Below are 16,885 nucleotides of genomic sequence, written 5' to 3'. Positions count from 1 at the left end.
TTTAGAAGTGAAGATTCATCAACTTGAGAAGGATTTACAAACACAACAGATTGTGAGCGGTACATATAGAGTAGAAGAATTGTGTTCTTTGAGATTCTAATTGTGGAGATTATATAGGATTGGGGATCAAATTTGGATACAAAACTCAAGAGTGAAATGAATAAAAGATGGAGATCGAAATAAAAAAGGTTTTCACTCTTGTGCAACAATTAGAAGGAGGATGAATTTTTTTAAAAGCTCTCAAGGTTAAAGATGAAATCATTTATGATCCTCTTCTCATTAAGGCAAGTGTTCGTGATCATTTTTTTGAAACTTATAATTTTCGATCTACTTTGGAAGTGATTGAAATCAAGCTGAATTTTCCAAGAATTTCTTAGGAGCAGGGCTTAGTTTAGAAAAGAGGTTTACGGAAGAAGAAGTTTGAGGGGCTTTAAATTCATGTGATAGTGAAAAAGTGCTAGGGCCAGATGGGCTGAATATGGGATTTTTCAAAAGGTTTTGGTCTTCATTGAAAGGTGATATACTGGAAGTTTTTCATAATTTTTATTTGGGTAAAAATTGGGAGCATGGCATTAATCACACTTTCATAACCCTCATCCCAAAGGGTTATAACATTGGTGGATTAGATGATTTCAAACCTATTATTTTAGTAGGTGGGATGTACAAGATCCTTTCGAAGTGTCTTTCATGAAGGTTGAGATGTTGCATGAATGGTGTTATTAGTGCTTCGCAATTTGCTTTCATTCATGGTCGACAAATCTTGGATTGCTCTTTTATAGATAATAAATGAATAGACTTTTGGAGGAAGAAAGGATTGAACGGCTGCGTGTTTAAGGTAGATTTCAGGAAGGCTTATGATACAGTGGATTGGGATATCTTTTTTAAAGTAATGGAAAAAATGGGTTTTGGAATAAAATGGTGCAGTTGGATAAGAAAATGTGTTACTTCAGCATCAGTGTCAGTTTTGGTTAATAGTGTGCCTACAGATGAGTTTCCAATGGCAAGAGGTCGTAGACAAGGCTGCTCCCTATCCCCATTATTGTTTAATTTTATAGGAGAGATGCTCAATCTACTTCTTCTCAAGGCGGTGTCATCGAGTTTGTTCAGTGGTATGGTGATAGGCAAAGATTACGATTCTTTTATGCTATCTCATATGCAATTTGCATATGACCTAATAATTTTTTGTAAAGCATCCAAGACGCAAATACTAAATGTTAAGAGAGTTCTACGAGTTTTTGAAGTTATGACAGGTCTTCAGCTTAATCTCAGCAAAAGAAAAATATTTGGCATTAACATTAGTGAGGAAGAGGTCAAGGAGTGGGTAGTTGACATTGGGTGTGCAGTTGTTACTTTCCCTTTTGATTATTTAGGGTTGTCACTTGGTGCAAACATGAATTCTTCTACTTTGCGGGATCCGGTTGTTCAGAAATTTTTCAAGAAACTGGTGGGTTGGAAGGCAAAAACCCTTTCTTTGGCAGGGAGACTGGTTTTATTGAAATCGATATTGTGCTCTTCACCTACATATTTTTTGTCTTTGTTTAAAATTCCTGCATCAATGAATTCTAAGTTGAATTCCATCATGGAAAATTTTTTATGGGGAGGAGGGGCAGAGTCAGAGAATATTAACTGGGTTATTTGGTCGACAGTGTGTAAAGAAAAAAGTTATGGTGGTCTGGGTGTGTTGAATATTAATTTTATAAAGAGGGCTTTATTAGGGAAATGGTCTTGGAAGTTTGCTAATGATAAAGAATCCATTTGGAAGAAGATGATTTGTTCCAAATATAATCTGAACACTAATCTAATTATTTTCAAAAACAAATTACCAACTAATGTTTCTTGGCTTTAGAAATCGGTGGTCAATAATCATTTTAAAGATGATAAGTTTGGTGCTAAGTTTCGAAGTTTGTTTCAAGTCAAAGTGGGTAATGGGGAGAGCATCAGGTTTTGGTTCAATATTTGGGCTACAGATCAACCTTTGAAGAATGTTTTCCCAATAATATTTGTTATTTCTTCCAATCAAATTTGGGATCTTAAATGAGTTTGGTGAGTTTCATTCAACAGGTTGGTCTTGGTATATTCAGTTGATAACAAAATCTTTGTGATTGGGAGCTGGATCAGTTTTCAAATTTACTAGCTGTCATTCATAATTTCAGTCTTTCCCAAGAGTCTAGAGATGGTCTGGTTTGGAGAGGGAACGGGGAAGGTATTTTTTCTGTTAACTTTTGTATGAAGACTTGTTTTCTTGAATCTACAGAAGATAATTTTTAGGTTAAATGTATTTGGATGAGGTTAGTGCCTCTAAGAGTAGAATCTTTTATGTGGCAGTTAGCACATCAGAAACTGGCAGAAAAGGTTGAATTACAAAAAGGAGGGGTTTCGGGGATTGTTGATATTTCTTGTCCTTTGTGTAAAAGGGAGATCAAATCTATCCCTCATTTATTTTTCTCTTGCACGGTGGTATGATCCCTATGGAATAAGTTTCTGAATTTTTGGAAACTTAGTTCAGTTCTTCATGTTAATGCTCAAGGATTTTTACTAGCTTGGAATAATTTGGTACCTTGTTCTCCTTTTTGGTCCTTAATTCTGGGAGTAGTGCTTTGGACTATTTGGAAATTTAGAAATGTCGTGGTGTTTGAAGGAAGGTCCTTAGATCAGATTGAGATATTTTTCATGGCTAGGCTTAGGCTTGCTTCTTGGTTTTTTGCTAAGTTCAAGGAGGTTTATATCACTAAAGGCTCTCTCATTAGTGATCCATCTATTGGAAATTTCTGCTCTTCTTCCAGAAATTCGTTTCTTAAAGTTGTGTCTTGGATTCCTCCTCCAAAGGGCTATCTAAAATTGAATGTGGATGTAGCTGTTTACGAAGATTAGCGAAATAGTGGTATAGGTGGTTTATTAAAAGATGAGGGTGGAGAGATGAAGGGTTATTTCCAAGAGCATGCTGGTCCTGACACTCCTACTTTATGGAGCTAACTGCCATCAAGAGGGGTTTAATTTTCTTTGAGTCTACTCTCCAGAGGTTTAAGAATTGGTGGATTGTTGAATCTGACAGCAAACTTGCAGTGGATTGGGTGAAGAATTTAGATAGATGTCATGTAGTTTTTCTTGATTTAGTTAAGGAAATTTCTGTCATGATAAGAGGATTGGAGGGTGTTATCAGATGGATTGACAGAACAACTAATATTGAAGTTGATAGTTTAGCTAAGGCTGGTATTTGGTAGTTTTGTTTGTTGGGTTTAGGATGTTTTTTTGTTGGGTTTTAGATGTTTTGTTTGGAGTGTTTCAGGATGTTTTGTAAGGGAGATTGGTTCTTTTAAACATTATTTAATCTTTCAGTTATTAATGAATTTTGAGGCACTCTTTTCCTCCTTCCACTGATTAAGGAATACCGTTTGGTGTTCCTTTAATAATGAAGGGGGTTTTAACGAGGCCTCCACTTCCTATAAAAATCAATAAATCTTTAAAATTCAAAATAAAAAAAATCAAATTATAATATTTGGAAGTATAAGAATAACTTTATAAATACTAATAAATTCTAGGATTTATTGTAGTATTAACTCTCTATAATATTTTACTTTTATTATAAATATTATCATTTATCATATTTATAAAATACATAATATATATATATATTAATTTAATTTTTATATTATTTTACTAAAACACATTAACTTCTTCCTAAATCTCAACCCTAAATTAAAAAATTACAAACACTATAATTTTTATATTAATTTAATTTAATTTAATTTTTATATTATTTTATATATGTATTTTAACGCACCAAAAATTCCCCAAATTATTTTAATATAATTGAGTTTGATATGCAAGAATAATTGAGTTTCATTGAAAGTGTGTCAGTATTTGATTTGGTTTGTATCTTTATATCAGTTTTAAATGAGAATTGGTTTTTTAGAATTTGAGTTTGATATGCAAGAATAATTGAGTTTTAATTTATAGTCAATTGTCTAAATAATGTGATTTAAAGTTATCACATTTTAGAATTTTTTGTTTGAATACTTTTATTTTATAATCCTTTATATAAAATAATGTTTTGAAATGATTTAGAAGTTATCATATATAGAGATGATATTTTAACTGAGGAAATATTATATTGAACTATTACTAAAGGTGGTGATTAACTAGTTACATAATATAAAATGAGTATAAAATATAAATCGTTCTACTATTTATCTAATTAATAAAAATAGATAATAATAATAAATAAATAAATAAATTATCCGTTTACTTAGACTCAATTATCGGGTTAAAATTGGGTCAAAGTTCAGATCGGATCGGATATGGTTAAATTAAATTCAGGTTGATTTTGGTTCAGGTTATTTTCAATTTAGGTTAATTTCAGTTCGGGTAACTTTCGGTTCATGTTGCTTTCGGTTTGGGCTATTTTCGATTCGGGTTGACTTCAGTTCTGGTTGATTTCGATTTGGGTTGATTTTGGTTCAATTATAATTTTGGTCGGTTACGTTTTGATTCAGTTTATTTCGGGTTTCAGATCACATTTGGGTTATCATATTTGGGTTTATATCGGGTCTCAGGTCGGGTAAATCAGTTAGGGTAATCGGGTATGGGTCAAATTTTCCAGGTCTACTAAGGGCGTATGTGATTGAATTCAAAGGACCATGGGAAAAGTATTTACCTTTAGCAGAATTTGCCTACAACAATAGCTATCAAGTGAGCATCAAGATGGCTCCTTATGAAGGTTTATATGGGAGAAAGTGTCGAACACTATTAAATTAGTTCGAGCTAAAAGATCGAGATATAGTTGGCCTTGACTTGATCAAAGAAGTAGAAGAGAATGTTAAGATTATCATAATCTTAAGATAGCCGTCAATCGACAAAAGTCTTACTCGGACTTAAAGAGAAAATAGATTGAATATCAATTGGGTGATAAAGTGTTTCTTAAAGTATCACCTTGGAAGAAGATTCTACGCTTTGGACGAAAAGGAAAGCTGAGTTCGAAATTCATTGAACCTTATAAGGTTGCGAAATGAGTTGGTCCGATGGCTTATCGGTTAGCTTTACCTCCGGAAATGGATAAGATTCATAATGTTTTTCATGTGTCGATGCTTCAAAAGTATCAATCAGATCCTTCTCATGTCATCACACCAGAGGAATTCGAGATTCAACCAGTTTTAACATATGAAGAAAAAGCAATAAATATTTTGGAATATAGAGTCAAAGAATCGAGGAGCAAGACAATTCCATTTGTTAAGGTTCTTTGGCGAAACATAAAGTCAATAAAGCTACTTAGGATAGAGAGGAAGATATGGAAAAGCAGTTTTCTCACATTTCTGCAGTATATATAGACTGAAAATTTGACCATGTATTTTCTTAAGGGGAGAATTGTAATACCCTAAAATTTTAGCTAGTGATCAAAATACAAATTTTAAATGTTTAGTGGCCAAAGTATAAATTTATAAAATTTTAAGGACTAAAGTTTAATTTTTAAAAGATATATATTTTTTGCCCATAAATAAATAGTTCACCCCCAAGAATGATGTTTTCGTGGGTTTTAGATTTTTGATCTGGGATTTGTATAAAAGGCTATTAAGGATAAAGTTCAGTAAAATATTTGGATAACCAGATTGAATCGAAAGTTTAAAAAAATATGAAAGATGGTAGCTTGCGGTTAGTAGTATTATTTTAATGTTTTTAATCAGCAGAATTTATGGTGGATCAGTGAAATTAAGTAGAATTTCATGTTAAAGTGGAATAGTTGAATTAAAGTGAATAAATTGAAATTTTGGGAAAATTCATGGGCAAAGATGGAAATCAATAATTATGATTTTTATATTATTATGATGATGTAATAAAGGTGATGAAAGTATGGAAAGGAGGTAAATATCAAGATTCATTAAGGGTATAATGGACTTTTGGGATTAAAATGAATTTTAAACTCATTTTAAGCAGAATTTATACAAGTGTCTTAAGATTTTTCCATAGAAAATTCACGATAGTCTCTTTTCTTCTTCTTCATTGTCGTGGGTTACCATAACCAAGGTGAACGAGCTTTATTTTTCATTTTTAGCCAAATTATTAGGATTGTGGACCAAGTTGTGAAATAGAAAAATATTTCCCTATGAATTCTCTTTCATTTAGTGTTAATATTTCATTGTTTCCTTGCTTTTATTGCGAAATAGGTGAATATGGTGGATGATGGGGAAGTTAGAATTCAATGAAATAAGGTTAGATTTTGATGTTGGGAGTGTTATAGAATCATATACAAGCATGAAAGATGATAAAAAATCATTAGAGGGACTTGTTTAAGAATTTGGCCACTAGAGGGGGTTTTGGAGAATTGTAGAATTTGATTGTCTTTTTTGTGAAAATGATTTGCAATGAATGGAAATGATATGTAGGTGATGATTTCAAGCATGAAACAAATTGGAGATTATTAGGAAATGATCCCCTAATATTCGGCCATAAGGAAGCATTATTGAGAATTTTTTTCAAAAATTCCTAAGGGCTTAGATTGAATATAAGATTGATCATATGTGCTTGGAATTGTGTTTTGGATCAATTGGAATTTTATCAAGTATAATGATCTTTTCACGTTCTTTGGGAAATTGGGAGATTAAAATGCAAATGTTGAAAAGTTAAAGTACTATGTTGAAAATTATTGTTAGAATTATGAATTGGATTGATTTGGAAAAATTGTATAAGATTAGGGACCAATTCACAAATCTTGGGAAAGTTGGTGGTGAAATGGAAAAAGTGTAATGTTGAGGTATTAAGTTGAAAGTGTTGTGATAGTGGTTGAATATGGTGATATTATTGAATTTGAGTGGAATATTAAAGGACAAATTTGGATTTTTTGAAATGTTGGAATGATTTTTAAAGAACTGGTTATTGGTGGCTAAATCTGGAGTTTTGAAAAGTTAAGAGAATTATGGTGAGGAATGATTTTTAAAACTTGGAAGAGTATTTTTGAATGAATTAAAGTTAGCTTCGATTAGGAGAAAGAAAATTAGTATAGATTAATCCATTAATTACATTTCTAGAATTTTATATGCATACGAGCTTATTATGTTAATTAAAGTACTAACATATGTTTGAAATTTAATATGTCGAGTAATCAACTTTCATGTAGATCATGATCGTAATTAAGCTCAAAGCGAGTTAAAATAGAAGGACAAAGTTAATGAGTAAAGCCATAGTATAAGTAAGGATGCTAGTGAGGCATAAGTGAGTGCAACTAACAGATTATTAAATATAATATTAAGAAGACATGCGATGAGTTAACCTCGATTGATTTTATTAAAAAGATTTTTAAATCGTATTTTGAATACATATATTTTAATAATATTTTACTAAGTATATGAATGTTTTGGGTATGAACTGTCCAATGCATCAATTTTATTTATGAGACTTTGATATTCGATATGGATGTTTTATATATGAAATAACATATGATTTTGATAAAATCCCATTGTATGTGATATGAGAGTTAATGGTACAATTAGCATGTCACGAGGTGGAGTGTTATTGATCGATCATACAGAGATACATTTATATACAACATAGGTACCTGATACATTTATGTATTCAGGATCATAGGTACAGTGTTGATGTATTCTACAGTACCTGTACATTCACAGTGTACCTATGGTGCAATCACAGGGAACTTTATGTGCATATTATTCACAAATAATTATACTTCACATAACATAGAACACTCAATCATAGACTCACGTACCATGCATTCTCATGATTATACATTATCATACTCACGTACCATGCATTTTCATGATTATACACTGGGTTGTGATATGAATTGAAACGAAATAGTATAGATTTCATTGAATGTCTTGTAAATAAATAGTTCAATTACAGATTTCTAGTACATGAAATTGATTCTGATTAATACCTTTATTTTATACATGTTTTATTTTAATAATGTTTTATACTATAATACACGTTTTACATGTTACTTTGAAAAAGCTAATTTATTACTTGATTGCCTCACTAAGTGAAAACTTAGTGTGTGATTGTTTGACACGTAGGTAAAGCAAAGTTGATAGAGTAAGAAGCCAGACTCGACATTCCACAATTTGAGGATCAACTCAGACTTCCAGATTCAGTATGACATATTTTTCAATTGTTTTTTATTCTTAGTTGGCATGTATATATTTATGTGTTTTGATGCTCTGATTTAAATATGTCTTAAGCTACTTTTTTGATTAAATTATATAAGTTTAGTTTTAAAAATGAACCTTATTAGACAAGAGTAGTATTTCATTAATTCATATTTTATTTCCATATAGATGAATATTAATTTAAGCAATTTTTAGGTAGATTTACTTAGTATATACTACAGTTTTAAATTGCTAAGTTGCTACATAAAATTGGAATTGAAATGAAGTTAAATTCATTTATTTTGAATTTACACGATTAATTATTTTAGTGTTTTAATTATAATCTTTTCTTTTAAAAGAAACAAATATTTTCTATTTTTCTAACAGTAAATAATGTGACATCTCCGACTCGTATATAGGTACGTATACGAGAAAGAAGTGTTACATAAGACATATTGGATTTGATCAGTGAAGTTGATGTTGCCTTGGTTGTGGGGACTTGGAGGAGTGAACATAGGTAATGGTTGTTAGAATTCAACAACAACCATCACAAAGAAAATAAGGAAGAAAAAATGTTTAAAGATTTCCATAACTGCATATTAGCATATCTATTTTCTCACAACAAGGAGTAGCTTATTTATACAACTAGTCAGTTAGTTAGTTAGTTACAATTCTAGAAGCTCTAACAACTTGTAACCAACCCTCAACAACCTCACACTGAACGTTATTAACAACACGTGAGAAATCAACAAAGCAACTCGTCCAACAGCAAAGCAGCAAAGCTAAGGTCATTCAAGACTATACTCTAACATTCTCCCTACTAGAAAACCTCTCTACTAACAAGTCACATTCCAAGATTCCCCCTACTATCAAACCTCTTTTAAAATAAACTATCACTCTACATGCTCCTCATCACTCGATTGTTTAGTTAATATATCAGCAACCTGCTCAAAAGCATGAACCTCCTGAACCGAAAGCTTGCCTGCAGTAACTATCTCCCTAACAAAGAACAAATCAAGCTCAACATGCTTGAACTTGGAGTGAAGAATCGGATTACCACAAACTGCCTCGACACTTGAATTATCATACCACATAACATGTTTTCCATGAGGAGTCACATGCAGCTCACTAAGAAGAGATTCAAGCCATACCATATCAGTAGCAGCATACGCAACACTCCGATATTTAGCTCAGCCGTAGAACTAGCAACAACTTACTATTTACGAGAGCTCCAGGAAACCAAATTCCCACCAAAATAAATACAATACCCTGAGGTTGAACTTCTATCATCAGCATCTGATCCCCAGTTGGCATCTGCAAACCCCATTAAAGACAATCGAAAAGATATAGAAAAGCGAAGACCAAAATCAATGGTCCTTTGCAAATATCCCAATATTCACTTCACTGCATGAAGATGGGTGTCACAAGGAGCTTGCATAAACTGACATACCCTATTGAAAGTAAAGGCAATGTTTGGGCGAGTGATAACAATGTACTGCAAAGCACCAACAATGCTTCGATATTGAGTTACATCCTCAATGGGTGTTCCAACATCAATAAACAACTTGCAATTGGACACCATAGGTGTGGGAAGCCCTTTAGCATCCTCCAGGCCGCTTTTATGCAAAAGATCACAGACATATTTTTGTTGACTCAAAACAAGACCACCAGATTCCCGATAAACCTCAATTCCCAAGGAAAAATTCAAAGACCTGAGATCCTTCAAAGAAAATTGAGTATTTAGTTTGTCAATAACAGTCTGAACCTCTTCCTCACAACTTCCCATAAGAATAATGTCATCACTGTATACCAAAAAATACATAATACTATCAGCAGTTTTCCTAGCAAAGAGTGAAGCATCAGACCTTGCTAACACAAAACTCTGAGATAACAAATATTCCTTAAGCCTCTCAAACCAAGCTCGAGGAGCCTACTTCAAACCATAAATCACTTTGTTTAGCTTACAAACCAAGCTTCCATCACCTTGCTCATAACCCGGTGGTTGTTTCATATACACCACCTCAGTTAAGACACCATTCAAAAATGCGTTGTTTACATCGACTTGCCTTAACAGCCATCCCTTTGATAGTGCAAGTGAAAGAACTACGCGCACCGTTGATGGATTGACAACAAGACTGAATACTTCATGATAATCAAACCCTGGTTGCTGCAAAAAAACCCTTGGCTACAAGTCGAGCCTTGTACCTTGCTATGGAACCATCAACATTTCGTTTGATTTTAAAAAGCCACTTACAATTTATAGCCACTTACAATTTATAGCCTCTCTATTGTTTGAAGAGGAACAAGTGTCCAGGTGTTATTTTTTCATCAGCGTACTATATTCTGCGTAAGCTGCAGTTCTCAATTCAAGACTCTTCATAGCTTCTCTGATGGTTCTCGGTTCTTTATCCAAGCAAGCCACATGAAAAACTTTTGGCTTCCAAATACCATTCTTACTTCGTGTCACCATTGGATGAACATTGCACTGCTCTACAACAGCCTATGACTTTGCACGAGTGGCAGCATTGGAATTTGACCCAACCAACATATCACAATTACTATTTAAAACAGTTAGAACCAGTAGCTCATGCCTATCAATAGTAACCTCAACTTCACATGCCGTAACAGGTATCATTAACTCAGTAGTTGCATGTATATTATCATCCATAGTAGTCACTACTTGTGTTGAACCAGGCACACGTAGAACAAGGTTTTGATCACGGCTATGAATGGAACTAGGTGCAACCTCCATGGGTCTGTTAAGACAAGTTTCACCTAACACCTCCATAGGTAACATACTAGTCGAGGCAAGATTATCATAATGAGCTTGGCCTTCCACTTTGCCAACATAATATGGATAAAACCCCCATCAAAGACAACATGTCTTGAAATAAAAACCCTTCCATTCTCATCCGAACACGTATATCCTTTATGTAAAGGACTGTATCTAAGAAAAACATATTGTTTTGACCAAAAATCTAGCTTGTGCTTATTAAAAGGCCTCAAAAGAGGAAAACAAGCACAACCAAAAACCTTGAGCATAAAATAATCGAGAACTTGTTGATAAAGAACTTCAAACGGTGACTTTCCACTTAACACCTCAGTTATACTGCTGAAACAAATACATGACTCCAAAATTTCAATGGCAATGAAGCTTCAGCTAACAATACTAACCTCATCTCAATAACATGTCTATCTTTTCTCACTGCTTTTCTATTTTGCTCGGACGTACTCGAACATGAAATTCTTTATTGAACACCATTTGCAAGAAACCAACCTTTAAGTGCTTGATACTCACCACCTCTATCAGTCTGAAGAATTTTAATTTCAATACCAAATTAAACTTCAATCATCTTATAGAAGTTAAGAAAACATTGCATTACTTTAGATTTCCTCTTAAGAAGATAAATCCAAGTATGCTGACTATAAACATCTATGAAAGACACATAATATGAAAACCCATCAGTAGAAGTAACTGGTGTTGGACCCCAAACATCAAAAACAACTAAATGAAATGATTCCTTGTATTCAGTTAAGGATTTACAAAACAGAAATTTATGAGCTTTTCTTTGTAAACATGTTGTACAAATATGAGACAACTTATTTTCACTAGGAAAAACATTACATGACTTCATTACAGCTCTTACAACAACAATCGACAAATGACCAAGATGTTTGTCCCACAAGTCCAGTTGACAACTTTGAGATATTATTCAACTGCCAACTCAACTCCTCCATAGTGTACAACAGTAATTGGTACAACCCATCACGTGTGAGCCTCCTTGTTAACAGAATCTCCAGAGTCTGTATATCTTCACAAAACATTCAAACAGGTGAAATTCTATAAAATAAACATTATTGTCATGAGTGAATTAAGATACGAATAACAAGTTCTTCTTTATATTGGGTACATGAAGCATATTGTGTAACAATAAAGGCTTCAAACTACTCGACAGACAAGACTGCCTTGAGATCTTAACACCTTCACCATTACCCAGAAGAAGGGTATTGTTACCTGTGTAAACAACACCAGAATTAAACACATACATGTCATTTGTAACATGATGTGTATCTCTCTTATCTGGATACCAAACAACATTAGAAACTTTTGGTATGAATCAATAAAAGGTGCACTAACAGGAAGCACAAACATCTGATACGACGCTTGAGGAGTGAACAAGTGACACCCCTGATAGTATGGCACTGTGTCGAATGAATGCACACCAGGAAAAACAGGGTTAGTAGTAGGATGATATAAGAATACAGGAGATTGAGTAAACCCAGGACTTATCGAGTGATTATATGCCTGCATACCAGCTGTAGACCGCTACTTGTCACCAAAAAATTACGTGGTTATTTCCATCATTCATTAGTTTGAGGAGTAGAATCAGTCACTCCAGAGTACTTGCGATCAAACTTGTGGTAGCACTTCTGAACAGTATGGCCAAATTTTCCACATAGCTGACACTGAGGTCGATTGGAATTATTATAACGACCACGAGCTCTACCCTGAAAACTGTCACCTTGTTGATTTCTAACTGGTTTGATTTTTGCTGAGACAAAACATCTCCAGTAGTAGTTTGGCACTCAACTCTCGATAATCCTTATCACCAGAATGAACTGTTATGCTAACCGAAGCACCTTCACAAAGAAAATATTTATGTCGAGCTTCACAATTGAGAAGCATTTCAGTTGAAGCATCCAACGATAGAGCATCACGAGAAGCAATAGCAATTATGGACTCAAACTCCATAGATAATCCAGCCAAAACAACACTAACATGCTTATGCTCAGTTACTAAACTCCCTATAGCATTCAACATATGACAAACAAGCTTAACCTTTTCCAGGTATTCACCTACAATTAAACTAGCCTTCCTTAAAGAGTGAACACTATGCCTAAGAGCGAATATCTTTCCACTAGAACGAGCGCCAAAAAGCTATGAAATAGCACTCCAAATGGTGAGCGTAGACGTAAGACCAGTAAGGTGAGGAAGAACTTCTATACTCACAGTGGTTAAGAGCCAAGATATCAATAATTTATCTTGTTACCTATAAACCACAAAAACATGATTCTCCTCCTTTTGCCTGATTCATTCGTGACAAACTCACTAGGAGAAATAATATCAATAGAGATATATTTCAATAAACCATAACCATCAACAATCAACATTACTTGATGTTTCCACAAAAGATAAGTGCTCTCAGATAGTTTCACAATATCATGCTTAGGAATATGTTGAACAGTCAAACTAACCGATGATGAAGCCATAGGAAAAGTAACGAGTGAGACAAAACAACCACAACCAGAAACTGAAGAAGAAGCACCTCAACCACCGATCTACAACACCTCTAGATCTGCAACCGCCTTTAGCGAAACACAAGATCGAAAATTACAACAATTGAGAAACAACGAACCTCCATACATAGTGAAAAAGAAACCTTAAGAATGAACGAGTAGGGGACGATGAAGAAACTCCAGGACTTGGTGAATGATAACATGTTAGAATTCAACAACAACCATCACAAAGAAAATAAGGAAGAAAATAATGTTTAAAAGATTTCCAGAACTGCATATTAGCGTATCTATTTTCTCACAACAAGGAGTAGCTTATTTATACAGCTAGTCAATTAGTTAGTTAAAATTCTAGAAGCTCTAACAACTTGTAACCAACTCTCAACAACTTCACACTGAACGTTATTAACCACACATGAGAAATCAACAAAGCAGCTCGACCAACAGCAAAGCAGCAAAGCCAAGGTCATTCAAGACCATACTCCAACATTGGTGAGATGGGTGAAAAAGGATATCAATGTCTAAACGAATAAATTTTATTTTCTCAAACTAAAATTTTAATGCATTTTAGATCAGATATAGATTTTAAGTTAAATCAGATAAATCATATATCAGTATAGTAATAGTTTTTTTAATTACAATATAGTATTAGTTTTATGTTTGTATGTATTTATTGAAACATGAAGAAAAAGATGGTTGTATTTATTATATTTTATTACATAATAATGAGATGATTATATATAAGCAGGAGCTACAATTAACTCATAAACTAAAAAATAATTATATATAAAGAAAGAAAGGACATAAACATTATTTTAAATTATGGGACAACAATATCAGTATATAATAACTGAATATTCTATTAACACATTTTTAAGATTATGAGTAACGGTGGAAATAAATAATAACTGAAGATTCTTATTTAAAGGCATTTGTTAATAATATTTATATATGCATGAATGTATTACCACCGAATCTCTCTATCACATAAAATAAAATATTTATATATGTTTAATGATTAATATTTTATATTATATCACATAAATACTCAGCTTTTTTAACCATAACAATCGCATCGTGCTTGTAGATATTCATGGACTCTTTCAAATCAACCCTCCAAAAATCTGGGAATTTGCAGATACATTTTCTCTCTCCAGTGAATCTGGTTTATAGATAAGATTAAAACCCATGTCATCATCACCAGATATTCGGTCGATCTATATTTAGAAGTCGATTTTCACGAATCACTTATTCGTTTTTTCCACCATATATTTTGGTGTTTTGGTGTTTATGGAGTATTAATTAACTTGAAGCAAAAAAGTGTCCACCGCCATCGTTAACAAGAAAAATGACAAAGTCAACAAGTTGTTTGTGGGTGACATGTCCTATTATAATCGGTGCTGGTCCTTCCGGTTTAGCCACTGCTCCTTGTCTCAAACGGAAAGGTATCCCTAACTTAATCCTCAAAAGGGCTGATTGCATAGCTTCCTTGTGGAAGCTGAAAACCTATGATCGTCTTTGCCTTCATCTTCCAAAGAAATTTTGCGATCTCCCCTTCCTACCATTCCCTCTCGACTACCCTATATACCCGACCAAAATACAATTTCTAGATTATTTAGTCTTATAAGAACCATTTTGATCTAGACTCCGTTTTTAATAAGACTGTAGTGAGTGCGGAGTTTGATAATCGATATGGGGTTTTGCGAGTCATCACCTCGGAGCTGAAACGAGAACAAATTGAATATGTGTCGCAGTGGCTCATTGTGGCCACTGGAGAGAATGCTGATGAAGTGATGCCGTTCATCGAAGGAATGGATGATTTTGATGGGCCTATACTTCACACAATCTCCTACAGAAACGGAAGATCGTATGGAGAGAAGGATGTTTTGGTGGTTGGCTGTGGGAATTCCGGCATGGAGGTTGCTTTGGATCTTGCCAACTTCAATGCTCACACATCACTCGTCGTTCGAGACTCGGTAACAATTGCTTCTTTCTTCTAATAATCATTTCTTCTTCAGCCCTTTTTTTAATCGACATTTTTTCAGGTGCACGTCTTCCCTCGTGAAATGGTCGGAATATCAACATTTGGATTGCTCATGTGGATGCTTAAGTAGTTCCCCATTCGTCTCGTAGATCGGTTTGCGCTCGGAGACACCGAAAAATTCGGTTTCCGTCATCCAAAAATTGGTCCCCTAAAACTCAAGAGCATATCCGGTAAGACACCCGTTTTGGATGTTGGTACAACAGCAAAGATCAAGAGTGGAAACATCAAGGTATTGCGTACAAATCTTTGGTATAATGTGTGTAGTTAATTGAACTAAATTCCTCTATTATAACGTATTAGATTTATCCGGGAATAAAACGAATAACGTACCATGGGGCGGAGTTTGTGGACGGAAGGAAGGGGAGAGGTTTGATGCCATCTTTTTGGCGACTGGCTACAAAAGCAATGTAGCGCAATGGTTGAAGGGAACATATTTGTTTTCAGAGAAAGATGGGATTCCACGGGAGCCATTTCCCAAGGTATGGAAAGGAGAAGACGGGTTATATGCTGTAGGGTTTTCAAGGCGAGGCTTGCTGGGTGCCTCCTCCGTTGCTCAAAGGGTAGCTGAAGATATTGAGCTTCAGTGGAGGGATGCGCCCCCCAACTTCATGGACTTCAGCACCGCACTCTCTCTATGATGATCATGATTTGAGTGTCCATTCACTAATCTAATTATGATCAAGGAAAGAAACACAAATAATTTGTTGATTTCATACTTGCACATATTCCCATTTTTCAATATTGAAAGCAGATTGCTAGTTTCTTCTGGGTTAGCAGTTGGTTAAACTTGTTTATCGTTTTTTATACAAAAACTCAATTCAATCCCAATGAAGCTTTTTCCTATTCAATAAAGACAGATATAATCTAAAATATGAAAATATATATTAAATTCGAAAGACTTAATTAGGCTCGCCAGCCATTCAAGTTGGGTATTCAAGTGCTCAAATTCGACTTAGTTGTTTAAGCTTAACTTGATAACTACCGAATCAAGTTTAATTTTCTTTTTTCGAATTGAACTCAGATAGTTAGCGAAGATAGATGTCTTATTTACACCTTAAGATAAATGATAGCTTAAATGCTAAAAAAAAAGTTTTGATGGAATAAAGATCATATCAATCCTGGTTAGAAATTCAATGATCGAATGATTAAAACAAGATATTAATTTAACAATGGTGATAAAACTATAAGATTATTTTTTAGATTTTTAAAATAAGAATGTTCTAATTTTTGAAAGAGGAATAAGATAATTTATTGAAAATAAAATAATTTAAAGCATAGCCTAGGTGGATAGATGGGAAGCACTATGGACTAGGGATGCCTTCTTGCTCACTTTAGTATCTCTAGCTATACCCCCCCCCCCCCCCAGCAAGAAATGCAGATAACCACCAAACCTGAACTTCGTATCAACAACTATCATCTTATGTAGGAAGAGAGCAAGAAGCGACACTCATTT

General features: G+C 33.8%; 1 pseudogene; it reads left to right on the top strand.

Annotated features, from left to right (window-relative positions):
- The first annotated feature begins 14,650 nt into the window (after positions 1 to 14,650).
- LOC120197629 lies at positions 14,651 to 16,070 on the top strand (annotated as a pseudogene).
- Positions 16,071 to 16,885: the final 815 nt, after the last annotated feature.

Source organism: Hibiscus syriacus, unplaced genomic scaffold (genome assembly GCF_006381635.1).
Source record: "Hibiscus syriacus cultivar Baekdansim isolate YM2019G1 unplaced genomic scaffold, ASM638163v2 tig00117048_pilon, whole genome shotgun sequence".
NCBI classification, from domain to species: Eukaryota; Viridiplantae; Streptophyta; class Magnoliopsida; order Malvales; family Malvaceae; genus Hibiscus; species Hibiscus syriacus.
The sequence above is the reverse complement of the archived record's forward strand: the minus strand, read 5'-3'. Positions and strand labels throughout refer to the sequence as shown.